Raw genomic sequence first — 14586 nt, 5'->3', positions numbered from 1 at the left:
GAGACTGCAGGTCGTTTGCTGTCAAATCTCAATAATCCATGTGATCGGAAGGAGCATATCGTGCATGGACAGAGAGAGACCCAGACTGGTTGGAGAGATTGAAGAAATATTTTAGGGTTTCATTAATTAGGGTTGCATTTTAGCATTTAATTTCTTGCAATATTTCCATGCAAAAAAGCCTGCATTACTTTGTGATTTGATTTTATGAAACAAGCAAGAAGAAACCTAATACTGTGTTGAGTTACGAGATTACCCTTTCCGACACATTCTAAAACCCTTTAGCAAAACAACCTCCTTATTTAAAAAAGAAGGGATGCCAATTGTAAAACAAAAAGCTAAACCATTAAGGCAAATCACCAATTACTACATAGTCAAGATAAATGGTAGAGTTGCTACCATTAGTAAGAGAGATGAATTTCTGCACGAAAGGTCAGATATTGATCTATGTACAATTCATGGTAAACCACCTACAAATCAATGGAGTCACGCAAGCTCCACGATAAGTCCCACACAAATCCTTGGTTGTCATTCAGTTACGTTTTTATGTGCGACTGATGCTAGTACATCTCTTAAACCAATGTTATGTGCCAACACAAAAAACTCAACTCCTATTTGTAATCTTGTCACCTAACTTCTGGTTTCAATAACGCAATCAAGTGATCCTTTTTCACTAGGTTAAACCAAATACCTTCATCATACATACTCCACAATTAGTAATGCACATACACATGGTCGATATTTAATTATGCGTTCTTGCGTGACAGATACTAGAACAATTTCAAGCGTAAAGTTATCAGGTAGAGAAAGACTTGCATCCACATGAGTTCAAGCCTTTTTAACTATGAATCTATTTGTAAAATTAGAGAACCAAATGACCTCTCCAATCCCTATCTAGTCACGAGAAGGGTAGAAATGTAAAATGGCAAGTATATCAAGGAGAGGGAAGGTGGCGGCATGGTTCCACCTGGTCCGTGTAACATGATACCCAAGAAGATTGACCTGTAACCAGGATTCGAATGCCCGACAACCCGACAAACAACACTCACAACCATTTAATTATTTATTTTCTCCTATCTGGAAATTTCGTTTTATTTATTTATTTACCCAAAGAAAAAATAAATCATTTTGTTTACGCCCACCGACAGGACCCGGTAAAATTCATCTTAAATTTACACACGCGTCAAAACGACTTGGCATTTCCTGTAATTTGTCCTCCAAACGATGGCCATGTTGGTCGTTGTATTTTTCTATATATTTTCGCACTTACAAAATAAAAATAAATAAATTTATTAGAAAAATGGAAAAGACAAAAAAGAAGTGGTCAAAAAAGGAAGGTCACATTGTCCAATGTCAGGCGCGCTTTATTCCCAACCGCAATCAACGGTCTCAGCCGAAAAGGGTTTATTTATTTATTTATTTTTGCATGTTTTCCTTTTACTTTTTTAAAAGTAATTTTAAAAATTGAGAAAAATAAAGGAAGAAAAAAGACACGTCCAATGGGACAAAGAGGCAGAGCCTCCGCAATAACCGGCTGGCGCCGGTTTTGTAACGGCCACGGCAACCTAACGGTGATTTTTTTAAGTTCCCCGGAAATCAACACCTCCACCTAAAACACCTCGCCGCAGTAAACCTCGCAACCAAATGCAGCAGTATATAAATATTTGGTACTGACCATTATAAAAGTTTGGAGTGTGAATCATAATCACTTGATTCGGCTTGGACTAGGACTACTTTAACTAAATTCGACCAATATTTTTTAAGAAACTTTAACGAAAAGTACCCGGTACTGTTCACTTTAACGAAAAACCATATTTTTACACTAAAAAATCAATCATGGTACTATTCACTTTACCCTTTATTTTATCTTTATCATTAAAACTCAAAGTTTTCAAGCTCTTTTCATTAGTTTTTCTTATTTTTTATCGTTATAGTTGTTGTTTGATGAACTTACAAATAGTTAGATTGAAATTATTAAGCTGAACAACAATTCAGCATATTATGTCTTGTGAGTTACAGACTTACCTTCTCTTGTGTATATCGGGTTTTTGACCATCATATCTTTCGCCTGAAAAGTGAACTTGTTTTCTATACATTTCAACTTATTTTATGTTTTTCCGAGAGTCATAAAGTTGGTATTTCATTACTCACTGAGCATATATTTTTTGTTGGATGGTGCTATCCACACTCATTTTTACTTCTCACACGCTTTTTCAATTTTCAGTTATCGTATCGAATGAATTGAAAAAGATCAATAGATAAAAATTAATACCAGTGCGTATGAGATAAAAAGGTTTGTGTGAATAACACTATCTTTTTTGCTATTTTTTCAAGGTTAGTGTCCAATAAAGGAGGTAGATAGATATGTGATCCAACCTTCAAATCCTCTGAATGCCCTGTAAAGTCCAACGGGAAGCTTCCTTGATGTCATGAAGTTTTGGGCAACAGTACTCTAAAAAGTAAGACTGTCCCTAGTTAGCTTATGAATTTTAAGTGCGTTAGGTGCTCTCTTTTTTAAAAGTACAAGTTGTACACTTCAAATTCTAGGCACTTAACAGTTCACATTGAGTAAGTGGAGTGGTTTGGAGCCTATCATGAATTCAAATTCAAATAAATGTATTGCTCAATAACCAACCAAGTTTATGGAGTGCTGCCAAACAGTTTATATCAATTGAACCATTAAATCAGTGATTATGCAACGGTATTGACATACGAGAGATTTGAGCTAAGTGACACAATGAATTAGGACTTAGTGTATTAAAAACAAACCAACCACAATTAGATATCGAACCTATTATCAATAATTCAAGTCAAATATGATGATGAGACCATATAATTACAAGGAAAGAAGAATATCATTAGATTGTAGCACTAGTGATTGAGCTTAGTGGATTACTTACTTTTGTTATATGGTATATTGAAATCATAATTTGAAAACGTACATAAACCTTAAGTGAATTATCTGAGGAATAGCTGAGGGAATTTTGTGAGGATAACATGTGCACGTAGACAATAATGTTTGATATCTTTGATTCCTTGCAGACCTAAGAGGGCCAACACCCTGTTTGGCTTTGGGACACTCTAAAAGCAATATTCCGAACTTTCACACCAAGAGAAAGACCATAAAATGTGAAAGGAACAAAGCAATGGCTCATTGGAACTATGAATTTCTCTTACTAAAGATAGCCACTTCATATCATCATAGGGTATATATAGCTAGAAAACCCATGAAACAAAAACTTATTCAACTTCAACTAAAGTCATTTCTAATTGAAATGGCTAAATATAGCACAGTTCACAATTATAATCCTGCAAAAAAGTTCTGCATGGGTTCTAATTAATCCTTTCTTTGGGGCATAAGAGGGAGGAATTTGAGGACATGTAATGTTTGGTACTTCGATGTGTGATATCTCTTTCACATCCTCGTATGTATGCATGTCACATCCCGGCCCGAGTCCACCACATTCTGGGCCCGCTCTACTACCGTAGCATGATATTGTTCGTTTTGGGCTTACCATTCCCTCACGGTTTTGTTTCTGGGAACTCACGAGCAACTTCCCAGTGGGTCACCCATCTTGGAAGTGTTCTGGCCTCCTTCTCGCCTAACTTCGGAATTCCTACGGAACCCGAAGCCAGTGAGCTCCCAAAAGGCCTCGTGTTAGGTAGGGATGTGAATATACATTTAAGGATCACTCCCTTGGGCGATGTGAGATGTTACAATCCACCCCCCTTAGGGGCCCGACGTCCTCGTTGGCACACTTCCGGCCAGGGATCCACCACATCCCGAGCCCACTCTACCACCGTAGCACGGTATTGTCCGTTTTTGGCTTACCATTCCCTCACAGTTTTGTTTCTGGGAACTCACGAGCAACTTCCCAGTGGGTCACCCATCCTGGGAGTGCTCTGGCCTCCTTCTCACTTAACTTCGGAATTCCTACGGAACCCGAAGCCAATGAACTCCCAAAAGGCCTCATGCTAGGTAGGGATGTGAATATACATTTAAGGATCACTCCCCTAGGCGATGTGGGATGTTACAATGCATCTTTATGGTGCATTTCAAGCCTACCTTGACAATACAAATTGAATGATGACGTTAAGCACGTGTGGTCGCCGAGCTTACATGTGTGTTCAAGAATCAAACTTGGCACGAGGTATGTACTCTATCAATGAGCTATACAAATATCACGAAGTTAATTATTTTCCGACGTACTAAATTATAAGAGTTGGTTGAGATTTTCCATAGATACTCTCAAGTTATATAGATATGCCATGGGCCACCATACTCACGAAGAGCTTTGTTTATAATTATTTGGTTGTAGGCACTGAATTTCATCTACTTGCATGGTTTGTTTGGATTGAGAATCACAGAATTACAAAACCCTACATCACGAAATGATAAAAGGGCCTCCTCCCTCAATCTCTCATTACATCAAAAGGCAAGGGTGGTTTGGATTGTGTTTATATCTGGTAGAATTCGACTCCTATTTATGTTTTATTCATATCTTTTGTTGCTTGTTCTTGTATCTGTATCCTCCTCCATATAAAATCGAAGGGATGCACAAGCTTTATATCCACCTCCATACATTAAATAATGCACGTACTTTATTAGGTAAGAGCATATGCTCCTCTAATATTTTGAGTACTGTTTTTTTGTCATTTAAATTTCATTAAACAACTTAATGATGTATGTCTCATTTTCGAGAGGTTATGAACAGTGAATATGTTATGAATAGTGAACTTTTAGCTATAGTTTGTACAGTTTGATACAAACAAATTATTTGAAAAATGGAAGTTTAATAATACGTCCAAAGGTATTGGCTAAAATGTCGCATTCCAATCGTTTATTTTTCTGGTTTCTAGTTTTTTTTTTCTATATGAAAGAGAACAAAACTAATGTTTTTTTAAAGTAACTAGCTTTCATGCAAGCGCTCACGAGCGTGTAGAAGACATATTTTGAATCACAGCGTGTTACGCACGACTTACATGTTTTAAATGTATTTATATACGTAAATTGACAAAAGGAAAGTCAAATATTTGAAGTAATTGAATAATCTTAGATCATGCTAGAAGAAACTCCTCATAAACCAATTAAAGCAGCTAAATTCACATAATAAAATCGGTCTCTATAAAATTTACATTAAGAATAGAGAAAATAATATTTAATAAACAATTGATTGAATCACATTATTGCTAGCCAATTATGAGGCTAAACCCACCCCATCCCCCTTAGTGTAGATAATATTGTTTGTTAAAAAGAAAAACAATCATTTGTCATATAATTTAATCACATTATTATCCACATGCGAAAAACTTTTTTTATAACTTGCATTACACGCCTCTTAAGATGTTTTGAACGTGTTTAAAAATAGAGAAAATAGTATTTAATAAGGGAGACTTTGGATGCGGTCCCTAGCTATGAATATTCTTTGACTAAAACCTTGTTGGTTTTCAATTTTTGATCTAAGTCCCTGAAATTAATGTGATAATTTATTTCTATGTACGTTACTATATTTTTTTTAAATTAAAAATTGAAATTTATAGTTATTTATATTAATGAGATTTTAAATAAAAAATCATAATTTGTGGGCTTAAAAATATTAAAATATAAACATACTATTGTGTGTGTGTAAACATGGGTACATTCATAAAAAATTAACCAACAAATTATTGTATCAAAACATGGGTACATTCTTCAAAATCACCAAAAAAAAAAAAAAAAAAAAAGAAGAAGAAGATATTAGGCTTAATAAAATTAGTAAATTTCTTCGATTAAACTTAACATGGATACATTCTCAAATCAAAGTACAAAGAATGTACCCATATAAGTTTAAAAATGGATTAGAAAAAAATTGAATATATTTTATATAAAAAAGGGGTACATTTTACATATAACAAATTGGTATATTTAAAAATGAGTACATTTTAAGATTAAAATTTTGAAAAAAATTACATGAATGGTACATTGTCACATCCCAGCCCAGACCCCCACCACATCCATGGCTTGACTTCGCCGTAGCACGATATTGTCTTCTTTGGGCCCTGACCACGCCCTCACGGTTTTCTTTCTAGGAACTCACACGAGAACTTCCTAGTGGATCACCCATCATAGGATTGCTCTCGCGCGAACTTGCTTAACTTCGAAGTTCCGATAGAACCCGAAGCCAGTGAGCTCCTAAAAGGCCTCGTGCTAGGTAGAGATAGGAATATACTTACATGATCCACTCCCTTGAGCTATGTGGGATGTTCCAATCCACCCTCCTTAGGGGCCCGACATCCTCGTCGGCACACTTCCGGCCAGGGATTGGTTCTGATACCAAATTGTCATATCCCGGCCCGAGCCCCCACCATATCCGGGGCTCGACTCTATCGTAGCATGATATTGTCCGATTTGGGCCCCGACCACACCCTCACGGTTTTGTTTCTAGGAACTCACACGAGAACTTCCCAGTAGGTCACCCATCATGGGATTGCTCTCGCGTAAACTCGCTTAACTTCGGAGTTCCGATAGAACCCGAAGCCAGTGAGCTCCCAAAAGGCCTCGTGCTAGGTAGAGATGAGAATATACTTACAGGATCCACATCCCCAAGCGATGTGGGATGTTACATACATATAATTAGCATGGGTACATTTAGCAAAATTAAAAATGGGTACAAATAAATAAATAAAATATGGGTACAAATACAAATAAAACTTGATAAAATATGGGCACAAAAAAAAATAATATATGGGTACAAATTAAAACTGAAAAGAAAATTGGTACAAATTAAAAAAGGGGTTGGAAATTGAAAAAGGGTACAAACTAAAAATAAAAATATATGATAAAAAATTTAGCCATATATATAAATATACTAATTGTAACATTTTTAACATTAAGTGAATATATTTAGAAATAAAAAATATTTTATTATTGAAATAATTAATGATGCTATTAATACCAAGGACCTTGATCAAAAAATGAAAAGGAATAAGGTTTTAATCAAATGAGTAGCAAAATGAAGGATGAGAACCTAATTTCTCCATTTAATAAACAATTGATTGAATCACATTATTATCCGCGTGCAAATGATTTTTTTATAACCGGCATCACATGCCTCTTAAGATGTTTTGAATGTGTTTAAAAATAGAGAAATTGAATCACATTATTGCTAACCTATTGTGAGGTACTAATTAGAAAAAAACACAAAAAAAAAATATTATTAAAAAAATATTGTTAAAATGACAAAAATGCCCTTGCCTATTTGATGCATTATTTTGGGATGCCTTTGAATGTTTTTGTCTTGGGGGCATTTTTGTCCAAATTTTTTTGTTGAAGCTTGGTGACACCAAAATCACTACTCACCTATTTAATAAACAACTGATTGAATCACTTTATTGCTAGCATATTGTGAGGCTAAACCCACCTCCACCCCCTTAGTGTAGATAATATCGTTTGTTAAAAAAAAAAACAATCATTTGACAACTAATTTAAGGTAATTTAATCACATTATTATCCGCGTGCGAAAGACCTTTTTTATAACCAGCATTACACGCCTCTTAAGATGTTTTGAACGTGTTTAAAAATAGAGAAAATAATATTTAATAAATAATTGATTGAATCACATTACTGCTATCCCATTGTGAGGCTAAGCCCACCCCCTCCCCCTTAGTGTAGATAATATCGCTTGTTAAAAAGATTGAATGGTTCATTGTGAGGCTAAGCCCACCCCCTCCCCCTGAGTACATCATAATACCAGATCTACTAATTGAAAGATAAAACAAAGAGGGTCGGGTAAGATTTCACCTTGGGTGAACGTCTTACAGTTTCTTCTCTTTGTGATTACTGAGGTTTGTATGTTAAAAGGGATAAGTGGTAAACAAGTTTACATGAGCGAATCGATACTACATCATCTGGAGAATGTAGCAGAGCTTTTACAACTGACAAAAGATGACTTTCTAAGGGAATTATTGCTAAAAAGGGTTTCGAAGGTACGAACTGGCTTGAGAGCAGAGTTTGTATGCTTGTTTGTTTGATTGGTTGAGTCTCCTTGTCTCTAGGCCCTGTCCTCCCTTTTATAGGCATTTTATCTTGGCTATTACAAGCTTTGCCCGAAAGCACTTAGTGAGTCATCATCTTTTTTACATGTTCTGCCATTCAAAAAGTGCTTTTGGGCTGAGAGTAGGTTGATTTCCACCGATTGTCACTTCCCTTGTAAGCGCTTAGCCTTTGCATTAATGAGGAGCCGACATATTGTCCTGGGATTGATGGATAGGCCTGGTGCTGAGCCTCAGGCAAGACTCCTTCCTTTAGTTCTTATGGGCTTTCTTTCTTTTAGGTCCAAAGTTTAAATATTAACCCAAGCAGTACCCCCTTCAATCGTTGTTAAACCTCCAAACTGAGGCGTAAATAATGATTGAATAGTCGCCTCACAACCATCATCACACGCCCATACTCGAGACTCGTGCCATTTAATGCAATCGTTTGTAAACTGGACCTTTACACTAACCCACGATCTCTGTCGTTAATCAACTGTTCATTATATAATCCCAATTCATCTCTTAACCAAATATCAAAATCTCTCTAAGCCTTTGAATTCTATAACTCACCAGAATTTTTCTTGTATGCTCTTGCTTTTCAATTTTTCCCCTCTAATTCCAATTTTCTTCCCACTTTTCTCTTGAAATCACCCCATAGCACCCAAGATTATTTGTACTCAATCTTCTAGCAAGACTGGTAAAGGGATTTCCACCATGCACTATTTGCTCAACATCCTTTATCGCCCTCAAGCAGGCCTGCAAACTTCTTTTTTCTTTGATGAATGAAGAGTACACTCATTGAGACCTTCATGGATTTCTCAAGTCTTAATTGCTATTGGAAACAACATGCCTAAGGAGAAATCAGCTTTTATAATATCTCCAGAAAAGCGCACTGATTCCAGCCTCTGTTTCAGGACTTCTATGACATTGAGGAGTAGCTGAGCAGCCTTAATCACACTGGTAGATTCCACTTATGCTGATATTCACAAGCTCAGACTTCCCCATAACTTCTACTTTCTTGATCACTTTACCATCATAGGTGTATTCTTTAGGATCAACTGCCATGACTTTGTCGGTCAAAGTAACTTGGTCGGGCTTGTGGATAAAGGCTCAAAATATTTAAAGAACTTTAAGACAACAAATGGAAGCCGGACATGCTAGCACATATTTAGCTAACAGTGACATTGTTTAGGAGGAGTCAGGTGAAATGTGGACCCAACATTCTAGGATAGCTGCCCTAGAAGGATGTAAAACTATTAAGCTAAATCTAATGTAATCTTCAACATATACTGAAATGAAAATGACTTCTTCAAATTACTTTGGCTTGCCTTCTTTTCTTGAGACTTAAATATGATGAGCCGAAACTGCCTTTAGATTCCATGTAATGCTTACACTTCTTCAATGTAACAATCTCTAACATCCCACAATGTTGGGTGATATTTCTTTAAGAATTTAGCATTAATTGGATGCTTCTATAAGCTTCCCTCCAAATCTGCCAAGTAATATCCCCATTTGTCCAATACTTGGTGAATAATGAAAGGACCTTTCCAAGTCAGGCTCCACTTCCCAAAACCTCTAACTTGAGCTCCCAAAGGGAGAATTGTCTTCTATACTAACTTTTTTTTTTTAATTCTTCAACTTCACCTTTTTATTGTATGCTCGGGCAATAGCTTCCTTCCCCTCTTGAATTTTATTTAGAGCCTCAATTCGAGCTATATCAAGATCTTCAACTCCTTGACACATAGCTTAAATGTACTCTTCACTAGCCTAAATTGATTTTGAATTCTGACATAACTTACATTAATCTCCATAGAGAGCACAACATCTTGCCCAAAAGTTAGAGAATAAGGAGTAGTTCCAGTTGCTGCCCTCTTGGAAGTTCTGTAAGCCCACAAAGTATCTCCCAACTTCTCATGCCATTTTTCTGGACTCTCGGCCACCATTCTCTTAATAATGTTTACCAAGATCTTGTTCCTGGCTTCTGCTTGGCCGTTTGACTGGGGGTAGTAAGGACTGGACTAAACCATCTTTATTTTGAACTTATTCGCAAACTCCTCTACTTCTTTTGAAATAAAATATGGCCCGCAGTTTGTGACAATTGTCTTGAGCACCCCAAATCTGTGTAAAATCTTGGTTTCAATGAATTTCTTAACTGCAGTTGAAGTGATAGTCTTCACAGCTAAAGCTTCTACCCACTTGGTGAAGTAATATTTCACTACGATTATGAACATGTGTCATTTGCTAGAGGCTGGGTGAATTTACCCGATGAAGTCCATTGCCCATCCTCTAAAGGCCCAAGGCTTGACCACGGGTTTAAGTGTACCGAGGGCACATGTTGGAGAGGTCCATATCTTTGGCATTCTTCACATCCTTGGGCATAAGCTTTACAGTCCCTTTCCATCTCGGGCCAGAAATAGCCATATCTTCTTAGCAACCACCTCATTTTATTTCTAGCTTGATGTGCACCACAAATTCCCTCATGTACCTCAGCCATTACCCTTATGGATTCTTCTTGGCCTAAACACTTTAGTACGAGCCCATATGGAGTTTTTCTCAACATGGTTTTGTCCCACATGACATACTCAGTCGCTTGTTATCCATTTTTCTTGCTTGTGGGGAATGATGGATTGTTTAAATATTGGATAATAGGTGTCTTCCAATCCTCCATCTACATTTCTTCAGTCATTACATCTAGGTTAAATCCCCTTTCAAAGATAGGAAGGAGATTTCTTTTCTGAACTTCTATATTCCCTTCAAAGTTCCTTTCTTGGATCGGTACTCTAGAAGCTAATTGCGCCATTTCATTGGCAATTATATTTGATTTTCTAGGGATGTAGCCAACTGATATTTTTGCGCCCCAATAACTCAATAACTGAATGGTCGCTAAGTGATAATTGTTTGGTGGGATCCATATGCTAGCCACCTCCAGAGTTCCTAGAACATTGATAATTTCTTCTTGGGACTCTTGATGCTCAGGTAAGAAGTCTGCGATTGCTTGTCCCTTGATTGCTCTTTGAGGCATGTATTGGAAACTAAACTTGGATAGTGCTAGGAATCCCTTTTCCAATCCTCCCAGTCAGCATTGGTTTTGATAGCATGTATTTGATCACATCTGTCTTGGCAATAATGTGGATGTGGCAAGGTAACATATAATGTCTTAACTTGCAGGCAGTGAGGTATAGAGCCAAACACAACTGCTCTATTGGAGTATATCTCGTCTCTACCTCAGTAAGGATTCTCCTAAGGTAGTATATGGCATGTTCCTTTCCACCTTCATTATTTTGAGCCAACAAGCTTCCCATTGACTTTTCAAAGGTGGAAATATAAACCTTTAAAGGCTTCCCTTTTTTAGGAGGCATGAGCACTGGTGGAGAAGCCAAGTAAGCTTTTATTCTGTCAAAAGCCTCTTGATGGGATGGGCCCCACTCAAACTCTTCCTTGTCTTTCAATCTTAACAAAGGAGTTAGCGACTGAATCTTTCCCGCCAAGTTAGCAATGAATCTTTTCAAGAAATTGATATTTCCTAGTAGCCTTTGTAATTGCACTTTATTGGTGGGATGAAGTGTTTCCAGTATTGCTTAAGCCTTATTTTTGTCGACCTTAACTCCCTTTTGGTGAACAAGAAATCCTAAAAAGTTGCCCGATCTTACCCAAAAAGCACATTTCTTAGCATTCATTTTTTTAACTTATGGATCCTCATTCTTGTCAAGGCTTGCCTGAGGTCTACTAAGTGCTGCTATTCAGTTTTAGACTTCACCACAATATCGTCAATGTATACTTTCATGCTATGGCCGATTTAAGTTATGAAAATGGCATTCATTGCTCTTTGATAGGTTGCACGGCATTTTTAAGCCCGAATGACATTACCAAGTACTCATATGCTCCAACATGACCCAGGCACCTAAAAGTTGTCTTATGCATATCTTCTTTAGCCATTTTTATCTGATTGTAACCAACATTCCCATCCATGAAAGATAGAACTTTATGTTTGGCAACTGCATCTATGGATAAGTTGGCCATGGGCATGGGATATTCATCTTTAGGCATGGCTCCATTAATGTTTCTATAGTCAACATAACATCAAACTGCTTTAGTTAAAGCTTTTAATACAGGTACAATGTTGGCCAACCACTCGACATATTTGGCAGGCTTAATATATCCAGCCTTCACCAGCCTCTCGATCTCTTCTTTGACCATTTCTTTGATCTCTTTTGACATCCTCCATGGTGCTTTCTTGACTAGTTTAAATACCTCCTTAATAGGCATAATATGTTCTACTAAAGTTGGATCTAAACCTGGCATTCCGGTGTAATCCCAAGTAAAACAGTCCTTGAATTCGTGCAAAATGCTGATAATCCTTGCCCAATCCTCGGTTTCCAACAAACCACTAATCTGTATAGGCCTCGAATCCTCCTTAGTTCCCAAATCAATGGTCTCCAAGGGGTCTTGTACTTCTGGGGGTGACTTGTCAGGTTCTGCACACAAAAATTCAACCAACTCTGGATTTTCAGGCAAATCCTCTAGCTCATCTAGATCATATATACACTCAGCCATCTGTATGGCTGCTTCCAACTCAAAACACTCATCTTCTATTCTGCTGCTGGAGGCTTCTTCTTCCCATTCCTTTTCTTCCCTAGTTGAACTCTCCCTCACTTGCCTTCTTTTTTTTCCATACACCAACAATCTTTTTATTAAGAATCTGACTATAACCATTTGGTCCTTTCTTTTCTATTCTAACATTACTGATATTAGGGAGTTGGGATGATATAGGGCCGATCCCATTCCTCCCTTGTAAGATATAACCTTTGCTCTAGAAGCTTCTAGGCTATCACATTGGTTGGGCGGCCGTTCTTATCAGTTCCTAAACATTCCCAACACTAGGATTGTGGAAATTAGCTTCTGCCATATTGTCTGTAGGGAGGAATAGCCGTGATTCGGCCTCTATTATCTCCTAAAATCCAGGTCCTGCTTCTCATTCTTCATGGTAAACAACCACTTGTTAGTGTAAGGTAGATAGCACAGAGAAACTTTGATGAATCCAATCTCTGCCCAGTAAAGCTCTGTAAGTGGAAGTACTGTCAACAACAAAAAATGGGATGATTTGTTTAGAACCCAAGCCAAACGTATAATGGCAGTATCCTATGAGTCCTAGTAATGGCTCCCAAGAAATTGGAAACTGTAAGATCTGTGGGGATGAAATCCTTCTCACTTCTGCACATTCTATTCATCTGCTTGTAAGGCAGTACGTTGACCACAGCTCCACCATCAATCAAAACCCTCTGTTCGGAAAACTGATAATGAAAGAAGATCTAACTCTGGCAGACTATTTCGCTCTGGCAGAGAAGCATGCACTTTGGGACGAAATTCGCTGATGCCCATTTAAGAAAAATCCAAGCAATCTTGAATATGAAGTTCCCCACTACTCTGAAGGAGATTCAAAGTTTGACTAGACGAATAGTTGCATCTAAAGCAGAAATAATCTCTACCATGATACGAGAAGAGTTGGGGGCCCGACTACCTGTATTCCACAGTTTAAAAGCTCTCTTCAATGTTATCAGTTATATTCCACAGTTTAAAGGCTCTCATTGATGTTATCAGAAATTCAAAAGCTAACTTTGGCGATAGTTGTTATGACCTAAAAGCTTAAGTTTTACCCTCAAACGCACGCAGTCATCATTATGATGCACTATTCCACCGAATCCTGACGAACGCAACAACTAGGCGCAAAAGACATGCCAAGGGTAGACGAACACTGGAAGGAACATTCAAAAGAAAGTTTTGTCCTCGTTGCCCCAGAAGATTCTACATAAAAGCAACATGTACCGGCAGTTGAGCACTACCTCCTGCTACGCATCACACAGTCCTAGGCAACATTTGCTCCATTATTCAGCTCTAGAGTGGCCTAATACCAGAAATTGAGCATTTCCTGCTACATGTAACATGGCCCCAGCCCCACGGCTCCCTACCGCACCTTCACACCTAGCCTTGACAACATAACAGAGCGGCCCAACGGCTCCCTGAAGGCAGCTGAGCACACTTTAGCTGCACCTGCTCCCTCAATAGAGATTTCTGGCATTTGAATGTCGATGATGTAATACCTAAAGAATGTACGCAAGTAGCTTGAGGCATTTTAGACTTAAACTCTCACTCAAGTTCCCTGGGCAGACAACGCCTATGCAGACGTACTAGCCGGCCTAGGCTCCGCACTCGATCACCAACTCAAAACGCTCTATTCCGGTGGAATATCTTGACAAGCCAAGCATAGAGATGGAGCCAACAGCCTAAGTGTCATAGCATTCTCATCCAAATATCCCACACCGGATCACATATCCGCTGCCTAGCGCCTCCCGACAACTTGAAAGTTCTAAGATCAAATCCACGAAGGTGTATGTGGAAACCACTCTGGAAGCCAATCCTTAGCATAGAAGGCTCTTAATGTAGGCTACTATTGGCCTACCATGCACCAAGATGCTAAGGAGTTAGTACAAAAGTGCCTTAAGAAAATGGCATCTAGCAGCACATGTCCACGCCGAGATATCCTAAAGGTAATGGGCAGGCCGAAGTATCCAACAAGAC

The sequence above is a fragment of the Malus domestica genome, chromosome 06 (genome assembly GCF_042453785.1).
Source record: "Malus domestica chromosome 06, GDT2T_hap1".
Lineage (NCBI taxonomy): Eukaryota > Viridiplantae > Streptophyta > Magnoliopsida > Rosales > Rosaceae > Malus > Malus domestica.
This window is presented reverse-complemented; position numbering follows the sequence as displayed.